This window comes from Sceloporus undulatus, chromosome 3 (assembly GCF_019175285.1).
Source record: "Sceloporus undulatus isolate JIND9_A2432 ecotype Alabama chromosome 3, SceUnd_v1.1, whole genome shotgun sequence".
Taxonomy (NCBI): Eukaryota; Metazoa; Chordata; class Lepidosauria; order Squamata; family Phrynosomatidae; genus Sceloporus; species Sceloporus undulatus.
Genome location: NC_056524.1, coordinates 67,819,963 through 67,837,690, shown reverse-complemented (window position 1 = coordinate 67,837,690; position 17,728 = coordinate 67,819,963).

Here is a 17,728-nt window from a genome sequence, read left to right as displayed (position 1 = left end):
GCCTGACTTCTGAAAATAGGAAAATAATTGAATTTAAAACCACAAAACTCATATCAAATGAGTACATGGTACATGGCAGTGTACCTGATGTGTTTGGTTAGTGAATGTTCACTCTTTTAACAAAATAAAAATAAAAATGCAGAAATAAAAACTTTTGTGGCAAAGAAATCCCCTAGTGCTTTTTTCTTCCAAACCAACCACCATCGAAAGGAAAGAAAAAAAAGTATTTAAATGAATGAAGAAATACAGAGCTGTTTCATAAAATGTCAAATGTACAAGGTGATGCTTCTAAGCCAGATGTATATCTTGTTCAGATCAACATGCTGTGGTTTCACTTACCATGAAAAACTTAAATAGGCAGTGTTTAGATAAGGCAGATGGAAGGGGAAGCAATGTCTCAGTATTGTAAAAATGCCACTCCTTATAAATGAGCTGTATTACTGCTGGAGGGTTTTTCTCCCTTCTTGGCTGGCATTTTTTTAAGGGAGGGGGACTATTCTAGATTGAATCACCACAGCTGGGCCTAAAATATAAAGAATAAAATAACTATTTTATGAGAGTAATAAGGTTGTGAAATTTTAAGTACTGTAGTTATTTAAAAGCAGCACTTGACGAGTGCTATGGGAAAGAAAAAATGAATTTGTGACAAATGATATTAGCGTGTATACTATCTCTACAAAGAACCTTAAATGCAAATGGACAAGGATATGGGGCCAAAAATAACACTTATTCAACATGACATTTACCTCCATGAGAGGAAGCAGAGGCAAAACAAACTGAAAGTGTATGGTGTGATTGCAAATTCTTCTATTGTCCCGATTAGGCAAGAACAATCCCAATTAATCCTTTGCTTTTCCAGCTGTTTTTAAGATGTTCCCATCACTCTTGGACCCATCGCTCCTGATGAGGAGTGCCTGTTACCAGCTTCAGCTGATACACCAGCTGCACCCTTTCCTGGAAGTCAAGGACCTTGAGACTCTGGTAACCTCCTGTCTGGATTTCTGTAATGCACTCTACATGGGGGCTACCCTCATGCTTGGTCTGGAAACTTCAACTGGCACAGAACATGGCAGCCAGACTGGTCTCAGGTACATCTAGAAGAGACCAAATAACACCGATCTTAGGATCACTTCACTGTCTGCCTATTAGTTTCCGGGCTTAGTACAAGGTGTTGATTATCACCTATAAAGCCCTAAATGGCTTGGGTCCAACCTACGTTCGGGACTGCCTCCTTCCATATAATCCTTCCCATGCACTCAGGTCCTCTTGGAGAAATTTATTGCAACCTTTAAAAACGAGGCAATCTACGACTGCCCAGAGGAGCTTTTCGGGTGTCGCTCCCAGATTATGGAATGGCCTGTCGGACGAGATCCGTCATATTACCACCCTGAACAACTTTTAAAAAGCTATTAAGATGGATCTCTTCCGCCAGGCCTTTCCTGAATAGATACCCAGCCACCAAATTAAAAACCCAAATTGTGACCTGACCTCACTTTAGCCACTTATTGCCTGTATGCTATCTTTTAAAGTATGTTTTAATTTAATTTGGGGTGGGATTGAGGGTTTGGGAATATATATTTTAACTTTGTAAGCCGCCCGGAATGTGTTTCGTAGGGGGGCGAGACATAAATACATTTTATTCTTCTTATTATTATTATTCTTATTATTTTCCAGTTTCTGTCTTTCTCCTACGTGCCCTCCCCCTTTGTTTTCAGTTTAGTTCAGTTGCTGCAAATTGTGTTCAAAGTGCAAAAATTTACTCAGCAGTGAAGAGAGGAGAGGAGGAGGAGAATCTTTTCCTTTCCAGTACATTTTTGTGAAAGTAAAAGTAAACCACTGCAGCCTCTGTTACCTTGTCTGTTCCTCTTCTCCCTTAATAACTTAACCATATTAACCACACTCTGATGTTACTTGGCTACATGTGCCCCAGTTTTCATCTGTGAAAAGTTTGAAAGCATGTGGTTGTTAGGGAGCTGCACTGGTAGTACTGAATATATTAAGAATGGCAATGAAAAATATCTATGGTCTACTGGATTACATAAAGCAGGGAAGGGGATCATATGGTCCTCCTGAAGCTGTTGGACTTTACACTCTTGCCAGTGCTGGCTAGGTCTGATAGGGGTCCTATCCACATTTGACAGGCCACACATTCCCCATACCTAGGCCCCATTCCCACTGGCAGTTTTGATCCTGAAGGAACTGGGCAGATTCGGGGGGGCTCCCTCCCGAATCTCTCCGTAAGCGAGTGCCCACTACAAAATGAAGTGCATTTTAACCTGAATGCCTTCTTCAGAAATCAGGTTTAACGTGAAGGTGCCTGTTGTCAATCAAGCGATCGTCATAGGTGATGTTTGCAGCACTCATTGGGGCATCGGAAGTCTGCTTCCCTTCTCCTTTTTTTTATAGAGCCAGGCACAAAATGCACCAAAATGCACACATTTTGTCAAATTTAAAAACCTCTATTGTGTGTGTATTGTGGGCATTTGGGTCAGTGCAGGTTATGATCTGCCCTTGGCCCCATTTTCAACCCCAAAATGCAAGCTAATGCATCCTGTATCCCTCACTCCTTGCCACCCCAGAATGCCTCTTACACATGTAATAATAATAATAATAATAATAATAATAATAATAATAATAATAATAATAAAAAATTCCTCACCTCGGAAATGCCAGAAAAGGATGCAATTGCTATGCATTCTTTTTTGCTTTTAAAAGCAATTCAGGGCTACCCCTGAATTCCTTAGAGACAGCAGCAAAAGCATGTATCATTTTGCCAATTTGCCTAATTGACAAGATCAACTTTTGTAACATTCGGGATTGTAGCATTCATTCGCAAAGGAAAAAAAGTCTTGCCCTTTGCAACATTTCCCCTTTGCTGGTAGCCAGCAAATAAAAGGGAAAGGGAACAAGCTGCTATCCATGTTCTATCTATCTATATACCTGCCTCAAGGAAAAAAAACATGCACATATTTTGTCAAAAATAATTTTAAAAAATAAAAAAGGGGGGGAAGGTGCCTGATGCGAGCTCCGTTCAAGCCCTGCCTTTGACCTGACCTGAACTGACCCCTTTCCTCCTGCTTACATTCTCTTCAGAGGAGCTTTGCCATTGCCTTCCACTGAGGCTGAGAGAGAGTGACCTGTCAGTTCCAAATGACCCATGGAATCAATTGGGAATAAAAGGGAAATGCAGTGCAGGCATTCTGACTGTAGCATCCTCATATAATACTAATACTACTACTAATAATAACAACCCAGGAACAAAAGGAAATGAAAGTAGCACAAGCAAGCACACAGACATGTCACCCAAAAAATCATGCACATAAATTGTCAAAAATAAAAGCGGTTCCTTCTCCAGCCTGATTTCCCTACATCCCTCCTCCGGCTTGGCCCCGCAGCCCAATTTCCCTTGGCAATCCTCCTCCTCCTCCTCTTTCCTTCTGACCCTCCCCTCCCTCTGAGCTGCCCTGGCTCCTTCATCATCCTCCTCCTGCTCCATTATAGAATGTCTTCCATGGCTCCCTTCTTTCCATGGCTCCCTCCTCCTCCTCCTCCTCCTCCATCACTTTCTCCACTCCCCCCCCCCCCCCCCCCTGACAGCCCTTTGCAGCCCCTGTCAGTCACCCTGATTTCCCCTTTTAACCTCCTGTCACCCTTTGCCAATTCCCCTTTTTCCTTCGGCTTTTTCCTCCTCCTCCTCTTCTTCCTCTTCTTCCTCCTTCCCCTCCCCTCCAATGAGGGGAGGGAATGCTCTGACCTCTGCCCGCCCTCTGACCTTAATCCCTCCCTGAATTTGCCCCGATCGTGATCGGGGGCAAGTTCATATTTCGCGGAACCCGGGTCTTTTCAGAAAAGATGGATTTTAGCCCGAATCTCAATACCCCGCGCTAAGGGCCATTTCCTTGTGCATGCCTCGAACTGGATTGTGACAGAATCGGGCCCAATATGAACTTCACGTGCAAGGATCGATTTCAAAACCGGGGTAAAAGGTAGTGTGAATGGGCCCCTAGTATAAGCTTTGAGGACAATAGAGATTGCAAGGATATCAGCTGTGGGAATTGGGACAACACAGAACAAAAGTTTAAATATGTCTCACTCCCAAGGCATTTAAACACCTCATGATGACCCTGTTAATGAAACATCTCCATCTTCCCCTGTTTTCAGCCTTTCTGTTCAGGTCCTGCAAGTTCAGGCCCATGGTTTCCCTGATTGAGTCCCTAGAATTCCATAGCATTGAGCCATGGCAGTTAAAACGTTGTCAAACTGCATTATTTCCGCAGTGCAGATGCAGCCTTTGACTACAGTCATTCCATTTCAGTTAAACAATCTTTTGATTTTATACCTAAAGCCAAACCTGTTGAATGATGGAACAAAAACCTAAATCTAATTGCTAGTTCCAAATGGACTAATAGTCCTACCAACTGAATCCACGGAAACTACCTACATTTTTACTTACCAAATTCCCACTGATTGAGTGAACCTACTCTAGCTCACACTAGCAATTGGACTGAGGCCATGTTGTCCAGACCTCACTCCTCCTTTTGGGAAGCTGTAGGCACTAAACTCTTGACAGACAGCCTGAAACAAACAAGAGTGTGTATAATGTCTGGAAAAACCCAGTATATTTTGGCTGACTGTTAATATATTTTTAAAAGATTAGACTTTAGTCAAATGTACTTTTTAAAAACACACTTACCAAGTTCTTGCCTGCACTTCTCTAAAAGGAAATCTTTATTTTAATCCAGTCACTTTATATAGGTTAATGGTAGAGTAAAAGCTTTGTTTGCAAATGGCCCCAGATTCTGGAAGACTGCTATAAACGCAGGTTCTAGTTAGGAATGGTCTCTTCCAGCCACAGTCAACAGGATTAGGATATGGATCAGCTCATACTTTATCCTACAGAAGCTCTCCTTTCAACCCTTGCCTTTCGGTAAGAGCATGTAGCCTACCTAATGGTAGCTTTTGAATCTTTTCCAGGAAACATGTGTTTTCTGAAGGCAAAAACCTTGTCCAAGAGAGCTGTGAGTCAATATACAATTTTGCCAATTCTTTTCTTCAACAAAATGGTAGAAAAAATGACTGATGAAACTTTTCCCATCTGGATTCTGAAAATGCTTCCTGTGCTAAATTTTTGTTTGTTATCCAATTGTTAAAGGTAACATTTCACAGATGAAAATGGAGGCACATGTGATTAAGCAACATCAAGGTGTGTCAAAATGGCCCAACTTATTAATAAGGGGGAACATATAAATTAAGAGATGCTGCAGCATTTTGCTTTCGCCTGAGTCTACCGGGAAGGAAAAGATTCTGCCCCCTCCTTCCTCCCCCCCCCCCCCAGAGTTAACTGAGTACAAAATACTTCTGCTACCTAAACTCAGTTTGTATTAATTGAAATAGTCAAGGACAAAAGAGGAAAGTGGAGAAATGAGACAGAAACTGGGACATTTTAAGAGCAGATTAAAAAGTAAGACAGCAGAGGATTAACCAGATCAGTTAATCCTGCCCTATGTCCTTCCCAGCCTGACTTTTTTTATTTGTATTTATTATTATTTGAATTTATTTTATTTGTATTTATTTGTATTTTTTATTTTTAGAACAACCATAGCAATCCATTAAGTAAAATATTTTTTTAAATTGTATGATCATATGTACTTTGGCACAGAACATTTTTATCAAAGGACAGGCCACCAGATATATAGCAAAGAGCCGGCTTCCTTGTGGCACTTCCAACATCTGGATGGATGGAGCCCTGGTGGCACAGTGGTTAAATGCTGGTGCTGTAGCCCAAACATTATGAGTTCAATCCTGCAGCACGATAGCTATTGCTATTGCTATCTATCATTGCCCAGTCTATATATTTCATTCAGTCTCATGGGTGTGTTAGCAATCTTGAAAAAAATTTTTTTTGAGTTTCAGGAAGCAGTAAAGCAGTCCCAACTTTTCAAGGTTATTGTGAAGCCTAAATCTTTTGCCCATCTTCTCACTGAGTCTTTTATTAACTCACATTCCAGATCCCTTTTTTAGGACCAGTTTGTACAGTTTAGCCATTTTACTTTTTTCTTTTAACCATAGTATGTTGTCCAGTTCATTCTGGAAGACCCCCAAGTCTTCCTTAAATCTCCTTTCTGTTTGTAGGTAGGTATACCAGTCAAGTATCTTATTCGTCTTTTCAAGCTCTACTCTTGATCTGAGAATAATATTGCCTCTAATGTCTTTCTTCGGTAGGTCTCTGTATCTTTTCCAGCCTTACTTAAGCTACCACCTGCCTAGGAAACCTTCTTATCTTGAAATCCATCAAGGAATTCTACCTGCGTCCAAATTTTAATTAACATATTACTAATAAAACGATTTTCAAATTCCTTAATAATTTGGACCTTGTTATACCAAAGGTAGGCATGCCATATTGGACCAACATGTTTCAGTGGAATCTATGTCTGTAAAGAGGTTTCCCCATATTCCATTGGAATATTATTTCCAATATTTTGTGTCCACTTGACCATGAAATCTTTTAAAGTATTCTGATTCTGTTACACATTTTAAAAAATAAATTAAAATTTAGACAATAAGTGTTTTCATTAGTTTGGCATATTTTAAGTTATTGGTTTCATGTAAGATCACTAATAAATTATTGAATTTGAAAAATAAGAGACTGATGAGGAAGAAACACCACTGAATGTCTTTTTTAAAAAAACATTCTCGGTGTGATACTGTGTTATTATATTATTCTGCTCCAGGAAGTCTTTATACCTAAAACAAGTTAGTTTTCTTCCAAATTTTCAAAAGTAGGATCCCAAAATTTAAAACCATTTATCTTTTTAATTAGAAAAAAACAAACCTAGTTTACACAACAAAACATGCTGAGTCTTATTGGTAGATAGATAGAGATGAACTGAATTAATTGTTGAATGATGAATTAAAACATAAGCAAATCCCATTTATTAAACGAGTCTACTCTAATTGGAACTAACATTAGGATTCAGGTTAATAATATAATATCTTGGGTCCTATTTTGGGAGAAAAGTGGGATATAAATCCAACAAACAAATAAACAAACATTATTTATTTTTATTTATTTTATTTCTATGCTGCCTTTCTCCCAAAAAGGGATGCAAAGCGGCATGAAACACAGTGTTTCTGTTGGTCCTTAACACTGAAGTTAGAAATTTGAAATAATATAAGTCATATTACCCCTTCAATTTTTTTTCTAGTTCAGTTCTGTTCAACTGATCTTAAGTTATGGGAATATATTTACCATCTACATTTAGCCACCCTTTGTCCATGCAGATTCTTGGCATCTAGTCATCAGCTGTATGTCTTCCTTTCTCATGCTCAGGCATAATGCTATCATGTGTAAAACCACTCTGTGGTTTTTTCTTCTCCTTTTCAATCTCATAAGATGTTTACCAAAACCATGTGAAAAGCAGACAAACTACTCTACATGTCTGATAGTGGGCTGGTAGCGCTACTTAATTCCATCTGCTTTGAAAGGCCAGAGGTAAATTGGCTTCTTCCCAGCTGTGACATGAAAGCCTGTCTGATGTTCATAATCCCTTAGGAAAATAATTGCTCTGGTGGACATTCTGAATACTCGCATGCTCCTCTTTTCCCTTAAACTAAGTAAAATGCTGCTCAAAATGTGAATCTCCACACACACACACACACACACACACACACACACACACACACCATGGCACACACCATCAGTGAAAGTTAACCATCCACCCCCACAGTGTTTTCTGTCATTGACCACACTTTGCTCAAATGATGGAAAAGCTTATTCAAAGTGTGGAAAACTTTCAATGTTCTGCTGACTTTCATAACAGTTTTCATCAAATATTTGTGTGGTGTTAGAAAAAGAAAGGAAGCAAATCAAACAGTTTTCTAAGTAGAATTGCCACTTTTCTTCATTTTCCTGTTTCTAGGGCAAGAAGAGGTATCACTTGCTTTATTTCTGCTTTTCATAGGTTGCCAAGACATAAGGGCAAGTCAGGGAAATCTCATACACTGTCATACACATAGAACAAATATTTAGTTGTAATTGATACTTTTAACTGAATAGTAAGAATTTTAAGAAATTACAAAATGAGTCAAGTCTTTCTGTATTATTAAAATGTCCAGGTATATACAAAATGTCTCAGTTTATGGTAATGGCCTTGCTCCTGAAAGAGGCTGCGAATTAGACCTAAATATAACAATTCAAGACTCGGATTGGCAGAAAATCTGGGGTTCCCCTCCTTTTAAGACAAAATCAGCCCTCATTAGGGAGTCCACCCTGAAGTTAATCCACAAATGGTACTTGAGTCCTGTCCAAATTGCAAGAATCACTAACAACACATGTACTAGGTGCTGAAGAGGTTGTAGGGACAAGGACACATACTTGCACATGTGGATGGAATGTGCCACAGTCAGACAATTCTGGTTGGAGGTTATTTCAATAATCTCAGAAATTATGAAAGAGGACATCACACCTTGTCCAAGTCTTTTATTGCTTTCACTCTTTTAGAATGTAAACAGAAATCTGAAACATAAAACACTAATCAGTTTTTTTATGGCAGGATCCAAGGCTGAAATCACTAAAAATTAGAAATCTGGTAAATTCTCCATAGAAAACTGGTGGGGTTGTGTGTGGGATGTCCTGTTAATGGAAACGTTGGTTGCAAGATCAAAAGCTCAAAAAAATAAGACATTTTGTAAATCTTTTGAAGAGATTTGGTTCCCTTTCCTGGGCTATGTTAACAACAACACCATATGTCCAAATCCACCAGCTCATCACTTGGGTTTCTGGAAGGACTTTATACAAGAGGTTTCATAAAGGAATCATACTCCAAGACAGTAATAAAAGACCTTTAATTTATCTTTCTAACTTTTATTTTGGCATTTGAAACATAGTTTCTATAGTTGTTTTTTGTTTGTTAGTAAAATTGCCAAGTTTGTTCTTATTTAATTCATGTATACTGTCTAGTCCAAATCGATCTTCTACAATAAAATTACTTTATTAAAAATATGTCTTGAAAGTCAAAATTCTCAGTATCTAACATGAATCATTGCTACTGTTTTTAAAAAACACAAAAATTTGACATTATGACAAATTAGCAAATAGCAAGACATTATAGGAATTCATTGTACTTCATGAATAAGAGCAGGTAACCTTTGCTATGCTTTATGAGAACATGGAGCTTGTCATACAGTATATTTAGCAAACATCCTGTATGGCACTTGTACAATAGTTCTTTGGGTGGAAGCATGCTACATCTCTCCACTCAGCTCTCCTCCTGAACTAGACATTGTAGCCTCCTCACATCACCATTCTATGGCTGGTATAATTTGGAGAGGGGGAGAAGAGTAGATGATGTAATGATTCTATGTCTGTCTACAGAGTCATAGCGAGATGCTTCTGTTATCGTCCTCGCTCTCCACAGCCATTGAATGGCAGTAGGGGGTGGGATAGTGGCTAAACAGTGAGTCAGGAGCTTTGATGGTTACATGGGTGGAGGAGAATACTGACCTCTGCAACAACCCAAAAAGGAGATGAGCAGGTGTAATATGGATTTACGTCAGGCTTCTTGCCATTGTAGGACTGATTTATATTTGCATTTGTATAGCTTGTCAAAGGGCGTGTACCACTGTAATGGTCATCAGCAAATCTTTCTGGTTGGTTAACCAAATAAATAATTAATTAAACAAAGCAGTGAAGAAAAAATTATCATAAATTCAACATTAAAAAAATGCATTAAAAATAAAAAGATAGTAGCATTGCATCAAACAGATGGTAGTGTTGCAATACAAATTATGTCTATGATAGAGTTGCCTTAGGGTCACTGTAAGTCAAAGATGACACAACAACAACAAATTAAGACCATGTTTATCTTCCAGTGACCAATCACACAACAAAGCACACTAAGTACAAGAAACATAGGTGAGGAAAATCCCATGATATGGCAAACACATGTTTTTCACTGTCTGGGAAAGCACCTCTGCAAAAAACAAAACAAAGCAAAACAAACAAACAAAAACAAAAATACATGATAAACATATCATATAGTTCAATCTTGGGAATTACAAGCTATATAGGGCTTTAAAGGTAATTTGCTAGCATTATGAATTGTGCTAAAAATGGAATGATGCCCTGTTAAGTTCTTTAAATATAGTTGTAATATGGGCATAATCTGTTTAGTTTTTTTAAAACGTACACATGTGAAGAATACAGTAAATAATTTATCCACTAGTTGTTGCTTGTTGCTTAAATGAGCAAAAACTTGATTTCTATTAGTCCAGCTTTAGAATTGAAAAATTGTGTTTACGTGCCTTTGGAGTACAATTGGTTAGACTTTTGTGTGAATGTAGTGAGTTTTTTCGCTGAACAGTGATTGCATTGTGCAGATTTTTACAAGCTATATTTGTTATTGTGTGCCTTCAAGTCATTTCTGACTTATGGCAACCCTGAGGTGAACCTATCATGGGATTTTCTTGGTGAGATTTGTTCAGAGAGGTTTTGCCTTTGCCTTCCTCTGAGGCTGAGAGTGTGTGACTTGTCCAAGCTCACCCAAGGGTTTTCATGGTTGAGCAGGAATTGAAAACCTGATTTCCAAAATTGTAATCCAATGCTCAAGCCATTGTGCCACGCTGGTTTTCCTAGGAGTCATTCACAGTACAAAATAACCCAGTGTGGAAACTGGGTTATTTCCATGGTGTTCATTCCCCCCCCACCCCCGACTGACTCAAGTGTAAATGGCAATGGGGATAAAAATGCCACAGAGAGATTTGATTGTGGAAAATATATGGAAATAACCTGGTTTCCACATTGGGTTATTCCTAGTGTGAATAACACCTTACATATTGTTTTGTTCAGACCTGTAGGTCAATACAAATCAATCTCCTCTTTATCCATTTCTAGTCTGTATAAATCTATTCTGTGTTAACTCTGACCACTTTCCTTTATAGCATTATGCCTTTATACATGAACATCACAATACTGCAGTAACTCTGGCAGCCATGTTGGGAACATGGGTGGCTGCAAAGAAATTTACACACAGCAATGCTTTTACAAGACATTGATGTTCTTTGAGATACAAGTGTTAATTTACAGTTATTTTGAAACTATTAAGTGGAAGGTGAAAAGTCATTCCTCAGTAGTTAGAGCCATTCTGAATGCCAGTAGCATTTGGCAGGGTCTATAAGGAAGGGACTGTGGAAAACATGACGTCAAACAAGTGAGGCTAATTAACACCAGTTTCCCAAATTAGAAAAACCTCAATAGCTAGAATGTAAAAATAACACCTTAATGATTTCTAAAAATAGCCTCTGCCTAGCCGTTGAGTAGCATGACCTCCATTAAACTTGGAGCCTGGTTCCTGTGACTATGGACGTAAATCTCATTTAGCTTTTATATTCTATTCTCTTTGGGATTAGCAACTAAGCTTAAGGCTGACCTTGAAAGGCCTTCTCATAAGCACCTGAGATGAGCTCTCACATTATATATCACCCATGCTGCATAGAGGGGTGATATGATGTTTAATTAATTAGGAGAAATTAAAACAAGGAGGGTACCAGGGTCAATGCACGTGATCAAAGGTTAAGGAAAGAAACTGGAGCATCAAGGAATTGGGACTGAAAGTCAAGAGGATGATCTGGCAGATAAGACTCTGGACTAGGACACAAAAAGAGAACCTCAGGTCTTCCTTAAGCTTTTTGTATAAATTTGGGTAAGTCAGTTCATTTCTCAAGGGTTACTAATTGGTGTGAATCATATATCTTAAAGATGAAGTTCTCCTATGTAACTATCTTGTTCATAAATTTGTATTTAATCAATTGTGTTTAACTTTACTAATATTGGGTTTTTTTAAAAAAAAATGGATGCAAACAGGTACAGGTGGGATAAAAATGGGAACCAATAGTTGATAAAAATAGTAGATAGATGTATTCAAAAGTTGTAAATATAGAAACTCCATTGCAAAAGTGATAAGTGTACTTACACCCCGTGAATTTCAACCAGACTTATGTGTCTATCTGTGCAATGGAATATGGTGATCATGCTCATTTTTCTTCTTTTGTAAAGTAGGGAAGTTCCTGAGAGGCTGAACAGGGAGGGATCAAAAGTAGAGTAGCCAGAATTAGTAAGTTCACCTGCAGTTCTAAAAATATCATGGAAACACAATGAAAGATTAGTGTTTTATTTAGTGAATTTACATATTGCAATTAAAAATGGAATATTTCCTCAAATATGCAGGTACTACTGTGCTTCAGTTACACAGACGTGTGCCACATAGAAAGTAAAACCATCAGCCAACTCAGGTGGGAATTTCAGTTCACACAAAATATGATGTGATAATATCTGGTAGTGGTGAATATTTTTTTCCTTTCACATATCACATTTGATCTCATTGCTACTTGGATCATTGCTTTGGAATTTCATATTATCTCAGCTTTAGTGTGAGACAGAAAGAAAGACATGTCATAGACATGTCAATAGAAAGAGAGTGTGGTGGAGTCTCCTCCTTTGGAGGTTTTTAAACAGAGGCTGGATAGCCATCTGTTGGGGGTGACTACATATTCCTGAGGTCTCTTTCATCTCTAGGATTCTATGAATCTATGATTCTGTTATCCATGTGACATAGTACTATCTGATAAGTTGTACCAATTGTTAGTGATCCGATCCAAATGATGATTAGATTCAGGAGATATAGGTTAAGATTCTATATTGAGCAAGCAGAGCATCACATGAAGTGTGATGCTCTTCCCTCACCTAAGCATCTACCAATCCCTGGGAGGGGCCCTGCTGCTGCTGTTTACCAGTGAGAAAGGAAGGCAATTCAGACAATGAAGATACAGCTAAGAGTTTATCGCAAAGGCCCTTGGAATGAGCCTTGTGCATTACAAAAGGGGCCGGGATGGGGCCGGAACGAGTGGGGGACACATTTTACCGCGCACAGGAAATCCCCGTTCCATCCTCTTCTGTTTCGTTATGTTCCCCATCCATCCCACAGGAGGCAATTTTCGAGAACTGTTCAGCAACCATTCTCAAAAATTGCCTCCTGTGGGATGGATGGGGAACAGAACAGAGGGGAACCCAAAGGAATGGGGACTTTTGAGCGTGGTAAAATGCATCTCTCACTCTTTTCACACTCAGTCCCAGCCCCTTTTGTCCTGTTTCCCATCTGTCCCGGTGTGCTAAACTTTCTAGTCTTAGCTTGGAGAGGGGAAGAAATGAGGGTACATTTACAAACAGAGTACATTCTCCTTTTTTTCTTCTGGAGCCTAGAATAGTTGCATCATTAGCTGCTGAAAAGCCTTCTCTCTCCCTTCCTTCCCCACCAGTAAGCAGCAGCAAGTGGCCACTTCTGGGTCTTGACAATTGCCAAGGGAAAATTTGAGAAAGGGCACAAAGACAATACTTTCCTTTGCCCGTCCAAAAAGAGAGATATGGGGCAATAAACAGCATTTACATCCGTTTATTTCATTAACAAGATGCTGCCCATAGAGTAGATCTGCACTACATAGTTATATAACATTCTGATATCACATTATCTGCCATGACTCCAGTTTATGGATTGTGGAATCTATAGTTTGGTGAGGTACTTAAAATTCTCTCCTAAAGATCTCTACTGGTGTTGTTCAGGGGCAGTACACAACACCAATACTTCTTAAGTGTGGAGGAACAGCACTGATCCACAGACCACCACTTGGAAGAGCACTGCGCTAGAGCTTTTTAGCATTTTACCAAAATTAAAAATCTTAGGATTCTGTAGAATGGCTCCATGAAAGTTAAAATGGTATCAAACTGCTAGTCAGGCATTGATCAGTTAACAAAGCCACTGACAAAGAAGTTCCTTTTAACAAAGCCTTTTTATGCCTGTCACCAACCCGTTTAGCTGGTTTTTTTAGCAGCATTGGGGTTGAGGGGATGATGAAGGAGGGCCACGGAAACATAGACTTTCAATGTCAGGTTGCAGAAGCATATCTGCAATAAACAATGCAATAAAAGGTTAAGATGGGGGGAAAAACAGGATTCCATTCAAGCCAATCCTATTCTAGCTTTGTGTGCCTGTCAGCTATAACAAAAGTAAACACCAGCTTCACTTATTAAGCATTCATGAACAGCCACCTACCCACAGCATGTTAAAAATGTTTTTAATTACTAACACAAGTTTTACATGACTTGGTTGTTTAATTTCACATGCACATAGTGTTAGTTCTGAATAAAATATTTGTTGAAACATGTTGAACTGCTCTTCTTTTTTGTGATGTACCTACCTGTTCCTATTCTTTGCATGTCATTTCTGCCTCTGGTAACAAATTTTCAGTTAAAGTAGTAAAGCTACTTTATGTATGCCCAATACAGACAGGCCAAAATAAAACTGCTTCGGGTCACTTTGGAGGTATGCTGTTTAAATGATGCATGCATCCTAAGAGTATGGAAGCCATGCCAAAGCCACGATCCAGTCCTAAGGAGTGCAGCTTTGCCGCAGCTTCCAAACTCTTAGGATGCATGCATCACTTAAACAGCATACCTCCAAAGTGACCCAAAGCAGCTTTATTTTGGCAATCTGTATAGGGCCTTTGTTAATCAAGGTATACATGTAATGGTATAGTGCAGATACAATTTTGGATTCTAATTTTGAATCATGAGGTCTACTAAACCTGAAGAACAGGATGGAAACATAATTCAGATTTGTAACAGAAGCAAGAGTGACATGAGTTCCTGGAAGAAATGTATGAATTACTTGTGCATGAAGCTCTACTTTCATGCATTGATTGCTTAGAATAAATGTTAAGTTTGTTCTGTAGCTACTTTAGTACTGCAGCTGTTGCTAAGCAGGCACACTGTGGGGCACTGTTGTGCCCAATTTTCATTTTTTGTGAAATGCCAACCATATGGTTGCAGAATAGCTCTAAGCTTAAGAAACCCTCTCATTCATGTAAACATATTTCTGCTTCTTCTAAGGAGAGATTGTTAGATGACATTGTAATTGCTTCAGCTTTGTAAAATGCCTGAGTGCTGCTGTTGGTGTTTCACTGCTTTTCATTCTCAACATCATAATGGCAGGGGGGGGGGGGGGCTTCAATTAACTGTGTAAACCCACATAAATTAGTGTGACTTAAATAAGTTCAATTAATGCTTACTAGATTTAAGTACCATTGATTTCAATGGGCCTGTTCTAGGAATAACTAAACCTGGCTTCAACCATTGTATGGAACAGGCCCGTGTTGTAACATGGGAGGGAGAGGGACCAGGTATATAAAGAGTCCTTGTAGATATAGACATTTGAAAAATATTTTTGCAAAATGGGTAAGGAGAAAAACTAGCAAATTTTTGGCTTGCAAAAACAGCGAATGTTGCCGAGTCTCCAGTGGAAGGTTTCATTCAGTGAATGAAAACAGTCAAATTACTAATATCAGGAATCTATTGTTGTTAATTGCCACCAGGTTGGCTTCACCTTATGAAGACCTGATGAAAGAGTGACCGCTAAGTCACCCTGTTATAATCTGCCCTGCTCAGGTCTTGCAAACTCAGCATTTTGGCTTTCTTGATCTAAATAATAATAATAACAATAATAACAATAATATAAAATTTATTTATATCCCGCCTCTCTACAAAATGCAATTGAGGCTTATCCAATAAGCTTGCCCTTAGTTTAAGAAAAGGCAGAAGACCACAGTATAAAGAGAAGACCACACAAAGATGCGTCAAGAGTAATTTAGTTGGTCTGTTGAATGTATCTACTCTGCAACAGCAGATGTACAAGCAACATATACAATCCATTTAAACAATTTTACGACAATGCCATTACAAAATGTCTTTTCTTAGAAACTTAAATGTGTCGTTAAAATGATAAATAAAATGACAAAGCCTGTATTACAGTGACAAACCAGGCAGCTGTTAGAAAGTGACTGTTATAACTTGAAGGCACACATTTTGTTGTTGTGTGCCTTCAAGTCTTTTTTACTTATGACAACTCTAAGGTCACAGGGCAAGATTTTTCAGAGGGGATTTGCCTTTGCCTTTGCCTTTGCCTTCCTCTGAGGCCGAGAGAGTGAGGCTTGGCCAAGGCCACCCAGAGGGCTTCCATGGTCAAGCAGGGATTCAAACCTTGGTCTTCAGAGTTGTTGTCAAGCACCCAAACCTTAACATTTATGAAATTTATTTCACTCTAGGTTATTTTTCTAGTAGTGTAAATTAGGTCAAATGAAGGAAGCCAGACTTCCCAAGAAATGTCTAAATGAGCAGGCAGTTAAAGCTTAGAAAAATCTTGGCTGCATAACTTTTCAAAATGGTTATTAAATTATGGTTTTAATGTGAAGACTAAGTGTTTTAACGTAAAAATGTTTTAAAACAAAAAACACCAGACACTAGAGGACTGTTGAATATGTGAGCTGCCTTGCTGAACACAAAATGATGAGTGAGCAGTATTCCAGAAACAAAAATATTTGTTCCGCCCAATGAAAAGGGATCAAAGTGCGGCCTTTACTGTCTTTGATTTGATGGCTACAATGATGCAATAAGGAAGATTTCAGAGCATTCATGAGCAAGATAGATTCTGCATATGCATTGGTAGAGTTGGCCCACTATTACTGAAATGTCAGTCATATTTCAGGTGTGAGGACCACTATTTCCATTTCTTGGCTCTATGAAAAACTGGAGGACAAATGCAATTTTCTCTTCAACAATTTCACAGGTTTGTGATTCAGAGGTCTTCCCTCTTCCTGTTAAAGTGGGCAGCTTAAAAAAACCAGAAAAGTAAAAATGCCTGACTAAAGGAGATAGGTCAACTTTTTTGGTACTCTGCAACACATAATTCATTTAAATCTATCATCCTTTCATTAGAGTTCAGTTAATTCTGCTGGTTGGATCCATCAATCTTATGAGTGTTTTCTCAGAGGTGACTCCTTGTTTGTCTGGTACAGTTAGATCCCTAGTAAGTATGATTAAGGTTACAAAGGACCATCTTTTGAAACTGAAGCTCAAGACAAGAATAAAAAAAAAATGACACAGATGTTGCACTTGGAGGAGGGAAGGGAAAGTTAATTAGCATAAATATGTGATTAATCTTGCAGTTAATAGTACATTTGGAGGCACATGCATCTAGAATTTCAAATAAACTGAAAAAGAGATGGCCAATGAATACCAGGTGCTATAGACTATGTTTCAGAAAAAGTAACTGGCAAAATCACCACTGTGTATTCCTTGCCTAAGAAAACCCAAAAATAAATGTGTACTTCTTCTGTCAGTTGTGTGTGTGTGTTTCTTTCACACACACACACACACACACACACTATTGCTTTTATTAACAAAATGCACAGATTCAGAAGAAAATCCTCTATGGACTTTATCACATGGGTGGAAAATTGGGGGGAAAGTGGGTGATTAAACAGACATTATCCTGTGGAATTGCATGATCATGGTGAAGATTTTCACATAATATCACAATTAAAGAGGACTTATCCCAGCAACAAACAGGTAATAACCAGCAACAAATCATTCATGAGATTTCCCTGTGAATGATATGTTCCTGGTTATTACCTGTTTATTGCTGGGATGAGTCCTCTTTAATCGTGACATCGTGTGAAAATCTTTACTGCGATCGCCATGATTTTCATGGGATAATGTCTGTTTAAACACCCACTTTTCCTCATGTGATAAAGTCCTATGCCTGTATAATGTCACAAAATGAAATGACAGCTCAGCTGCTTGTGTAAAATTCTCAACTGATACAAGGTGATCTACTTTGTATTT